This window comes from Salvia miltiorrhiza, chromosome 3 (assembly GCF_028751815.1).
Source record: "Salvia miltiorrhiza cultivar Shanhuang (shh) chromosome 3, IMPLAD_Smil_shh, whole genome shotgun sequence".
Taxonomy (NCBI): domain Eukaryota; kingdom Viridiplantae; phylum Streptophyta; class Magnoliopsida; order Lamiales; family Lamiaceae; genus Salvia; species Salvia miltiorrhiza.
In genome coordinates, this window is record NC_080389.1 from 58,605,589 (window position 1) to 58,611,272 (window position 5,684).

General features: G+C 35.4%; 1 long non-coding RNA gene across 2 annotated transcripts; it reads left to right on the top strand.

Annotated features, from left to right (window-relative positions):
• The first annotated feature begins 1,261 nt into the window (after nucleotides 1-1,261).
• LOC131014812 (uncharacterized) lies at nucleotides 1,262-4,306 on the top strand. 2 transcript variants are annotated; one of them, XR_009098330.1, is made up of 7 exons: nucleotides 1,262-1,468; nucleotides 1,588-1,632; nucleotides 1,787-1,817; nucleotides 1,984-2,950; nucleotides 3,048-3,069; nucleotides 3,241-3,402; nucleotides 3,498-4,306. It is a non-coding gene; the product is annotated as an uncharacterized LOC131014812 (long non-coding RNA). The 2 variants fall into 2 exon arrangements; XR_009098329.1 differs by having other exon boundaries at nucleotides 1,787-2,950.
• Nucleotides 4,307-5,684: the final 1,378 nt, after the last annotated feature.

Consider the following 5,684-nt stretch of genomic DNA (forward strand, 5'->3'; position numbering starts at 1 on the left):
GTCAATCCGCACCAAATTTTGTCAAACTCCTTCACTCATATGTACTTATTTTTAGAAAATATATTTTAAAAAACAAATAGGAAATTAGGACACGTTTGTGTGTTATAAAACATTAATCGAAGGCTGAAAAAACACCCGCGGCTAGTATGAGCGACTAAGTTTTATCCACGGTTAGTGGATCCATTAGCTTCCGAATGTTTTTTGTTTCACAATACACATAAATTGAAAATTTTCAACCTTCGTATTAATGTTTTATAACACACAAATGTGTCCTCTTTTCTTTCAAACTTAGGTACAAAGTGACGTGACTTTACAATAATTGCACATTTATCAGATTTTGTGCATTTTTAGCAACCTATCTTACACAATTGTACTTATGCATGTAAGAAAAGTGCAAGAACTTTTACAAAAAATCATGCAAACCTATCAACATCAATTGTGCTTTGGATAGTTTTATAAGACATCGATATATTATATGAAAAAATGAGTTTCTAGCGGCATTAATTTCCCGGCAATTTTTTACAGTTTTTCTTCCCACTTCCACACGTTCTCCCTCTAAAGACACGATACTTTTTCCAAACTTTGAATCTAAAAAAAAAGATTGTTGAAATATGTTCTCGCTTTTGCATAATTCACAAAGCCTCTTGATCTATACTATACACACACAAAAATCCACATGGAAATTGCAGTCGAATTATTACTCCCTACTCCACAATCAAAATATATTATCGCAATCACACAAGACTTTTGTGTATGAGATATCGTAAATGTCATCTATCATATTAAATCAATGTAAATTCAAATAATCTCGAACATTAATATATTTTTCTAGCTAAATAGATTCAAAATAATGTCCTTTTGTTATAGTTACTAGCATAAAGAGGGTACTAAGCGTAATCAATATTATTTTATTTGATAAAAATAAAAATTATGGAATATTTAATTTTTTAATAGGTAATTCGATTTATTTGATTCTATAATTGTAGATAAATTTCTTTAAATTAATAAACTCTATAAACTAATAAATTTCTCCCATCTTGACATGTGTCAGTTTAAAAAATCATCGATTTTGATAAAATAATATTTTTAGAGAATCATTTTATAAATATATAAGTCCCATGAAATTCTAAATTAATAACTGTTAAAATATTATACTAATTAGGGCCTCTTTGGTAGCCCATAAATGGATTGATTAACCCTTTTTTTCGGCCATAATCATTCATTTGGTAGTCATAATTATAATGTTGAAGGGCCTCTATTCCCGTCATGGCCCGCTACAAAAAAACTATTGCAATCGGAATTTGAATGAGGCGTCGACCCTTTGATTAATATTCTTGATTGCTATAGTACCACATACTATTTTTTTTACGATTTCGCAAATGCCCTTCCTTTTAGGTTTTCAAAATTGTTTCTTTTCATTTCAGCCGCACACATCACACTTTCACCAGAGAAGAAGAACTCGGAGAAGGTAAGCCATTTTCGTACATTGACGTGATTCTCGATTTTTCTAACAAATCGATTAAAATATGCAACTCTCCGTCGATTTTGGCTTTCTTAATTTTCCCTGTTGTTTTTGCCGGAACGTAGGAAACCCTTGCTAGGGCTGCAACATAGAGGTGAAATTTGGAGAAGGTAACCTTCTATATTTCAAAGCCACAGTTATGCGATTTTTGATTTGTCGAAATCTGTAACAAATAGATGAAAACGACCTCTTCTTCATATGTTGATTTTGATTTCCTGGTTTTTCGTTGTGTTCGTTCTACCGGTGCATCGGAAACCCTACTAGGGCTACATCAGAGAAGAAGAGCTTCTACAAGGTAACCTTGATCTTTTGTATACCTAGCCCTATACGAGATTGTTGATTTCTCTAACAAATACATAAGAAAATATTTGAAATTGAACAATCGATTTGGGTTTTCTGATTTTTCCCTTTCTTTGATTTTACGGTATGGCCATCTCATTGCTTACCCTGTGATGTCTTAGAGGGTATTCGGAGGAGCCCAAGTTCACGGAACTTCGCGCTACATCTTCGAAAATTATAGTTGTTATATTCGCTTATCTTTGGTAATCTGCAGATATTTTTTGAGATACCTAGAATGATATGTCGATAACATGTGGCATGTGGTGTGTTAAACTGCTGGAATTGTGTTGCTGCACTACGTAGTGGTAAAATGATATCAGTATATGAAGGAATGATGGTTATTGAAATGATTGAAATTGTGGTATATCTGTTTCTATTGTAATTGATGTGTGCTATATATGTATGTTCCCGATTGAATTGAATTGTGCTTCTGATTGAAATGTGATAAAATTTAATGTGGTATATATGTTCCTGTTTTTGAATTGTATTTTGGATTACTCAACAATATTGTCTTAAAGTATATAGATAAACTTATTGTATAGGACGGTGAACTATAGGGATGCCGACAAACAGGAAACGTAATGCATTTATCCTTATGATGATTGAGGAAATATTACAACAACAGAAGCTCCAGCTTATAATTGCACTAGATGCTCTTGTTATGGCTACAAACCGAAAAAGAAAACGTAGCTTGAATTGACAGCAATACACCATGATACCTAGAATATTCCATCAAGTTAAGCATTTGAACAGATTGCATAAGGTTAGTGACATGGACTGCATCATGAACCTAAGGATGGATGGCAATTGTTTTGGTCGGTTGTGTCAACTATTGAAGTTTTTTTGGGGGGAGGGCTTAGTGATGGTAGGTATGTTAGTGTTGAAGAGCAAGTAGTTGTCTTCTTGTCTGTTTCAGCTCACCATAGGAAGAATAGTGTTGTGAAGTTTGACTTTCGGAGGAGTGGTCAAATCATATCGCATTACGTGCACGTAGTTCTCAAAGTCATTATAAAATTACATGTAATATTGTTTGTGAAGCTCGCGGTTGTGCCCGAAAACTGTATCGACCCACGATGGAAGTGGTTCAAGGTACAATTTAATTTTCTAGAGTATACAATAATTCCATATTACTCAACTGCATACCGAATGATTTAATGTTCGTTTCGTATTATTTTTTTGGTGTTAGGGATGCTTAGGCGCATTAGATGGTACGTATATAGATGTCATGGTGCCCAATTGCGATATACAATGGTATAGGACGAGAAAGAGGCAGATTTCTACAAACACACTTGTCGTGTGTGACAGAAATATGAAGTTTGTATATGTGCTCACTAGGTGGGAGGGGTCAGCTGCTGATTCTCGTGTTTTACGTGATGCAGTTAATCGAGTTCATGGGTTGAAGGTCCCGATGGGTACTATATCTATTTGTAAAATCTGGTTATTGGCTCGCAAGTGATATCCGGGGAAGATCGGAAACCTCCACTTCAACTATCAATAATGGATTATGGAACTGGATCTGGGGTTTGGATGTCATTCCAAAGGTAAGAATATTTTTATGGAGATGCTTATCGATGGCGCTACCTATTGCAATTGCCCTCTGCAAACGCTCTATTGATATTGATCCCATTTGCCGAAGATGCGGGAGTAGTAAGGAGACTATCGAACATGCACTTCGCGATTGCCCTTGGGTGGAGTTCCTATAGGTTGTATCACGACTGCACTTGCAACATTTTCCGATGGGAACTGATAGCTCTATAGATCCATAGTTTGATCGAATGAAAGCTTACCCACATAGAGAACTTCATGCAACGTTTGCCACGATTTTATGGGCGAGCTGGTATGCGAGAAATCTACCAAAGTAATTAACTGTCTCATCTGGAATGTCTGCGCATTGCTTCTAGAGCTCAATGGACGCCGCCTCAATACTCATCGTTGAACCAGACCATGGCGACCTATGTGAATTGTACCCGTGAAGGACAAATGAAGTTCTCCTGTGATGCAGCGATTAATAAGAGCAAAGGATGTGGGATTGAAGTGGTGTTGGGGGCTGAAGATGGTGCTCTTCTGGGATGCAAGTTTGGCGCCTAACCATGGGCTTTCTCGGCCATTGAAGGGGAAACACTTGCACTCGTGGAAGCTGTGAGGTGGTGCTGTAACTGGAAGATTGACGACATAATTCTTGAAATGGATTGCCAAGCTCTCTAGTGGTTGTTGGTGAAGCGCGAGAACGACCGATCATACCTAGGGGATACTCTGAACCAAATCTTTGAGTTGAGCTCTACCATTCCTCGTTGTGCTTTTAGCTGGACCCCTAGAGAGGGGAACACAACGGCCGATCATTTAGCTAGTTTTGCTTTACGTACTTTTTCGCCTATTTCCTTTTCTCGGGCTATTCCTGATGATGTAAACTCTAGATTTTATGTTTAATTCCAATTATCGTCTTTCCCTAAAAAAAAAAAACGAAGTCTAAAACACCAATACAACTAAAATATCTGAATACAAATAAATAAAATGTATATTTCACAAATATAAAATACATATTATTATTAAACTATAAAAAAAAACATTTTCAATTGTAATTAATTCGAAACATTTAATCATATACAATCAATACAAAATGATCTCATAAAATACTTGATAAATTGAACTTAAACAGTACTTGGTTCAAAATATTTACCTACTCAATCAATAAACAATGATCACATAAAATACTTGAAAAAAAAACTAAAAAATGTTTCACATAAAAATATGGAGTTAAAAATCAGAAACACTTGTTCAAAATATAAAAATTGAAAAAAATCAATAAAAAACAACGTTTTTCCCCGGATAATTCTTTGAATCGTGATGAGTCATAGTGTTGCATTTCCTGTATCTACGCAAAGGTCTTTGGGCAAGAATCTGAGCCTTCTCAAAATTTGATTTTCTCGTACCACCAGCACCACTCCCCTTAGTTTTGACAATTTGCGAAGGTAATACATCAGGATGATCCGAGGGCGATGCACCGAAAAACTCAACAAAACGATCATTTCGCTGCAAAGAAGTAGACATACAAGACCCATCAACAGTAAATTTTGTAATCAATTCAGTCAGATCGCATACAAGACGTTCAGTCTTCTCCTCATCACCAAGGTCGACCCTTTCATATGTCAAGTGGGGCAAAGGCCTAGGGCCCCCAAAGTTGAGGGGCCCCAATTTTTTTAAAAATTCACTAATTATAATATATTTTGTATTAATCATAAAATAGTATTATATACTAATCTTGAATTGATTATAATAAAAGAATTTAATTGCATTGTGCTCGTCTTCTATGTTTTGTTATCTCATCTTCCAATTTACTCTATTTCATGTTTTGTTCTTTTCTTGTTTCTAAGTGACTACAATTTAAGAAATGTTAAATAAGTTATAAATTTTATGCATTGAAAATAAGGTATTAGAGAAACTTATTCTTGAAGCAACAAGAATTTTCAAGTTTCAATTTTTGTGGCCCCCTTTTTTTCGTTACGTCTAGGGCCCTGGAAATCTCAGGACCGGCCCTGCTCATCACCACTAACATTACTAATGCACTGACTTATAACCCTGATCAATCTCTTTGTGGCAATAGGTTGATGTAGCGCCACACCCCCATTCAAACAGAATGTTAGTATCATCAGGAGAAATAATACTCAGCTTGCACCAACGTTTGACACCATACTTATCAGGAATCTTGTCAATCTTCAAAGATTTCATAACAGTGAACATATGTCTGCATATAATACCTCTTTTGACGAACAACCTGCAAGGCTGCAACTACAAATCAAAATATTTCTGACTGCAATCATGTGTG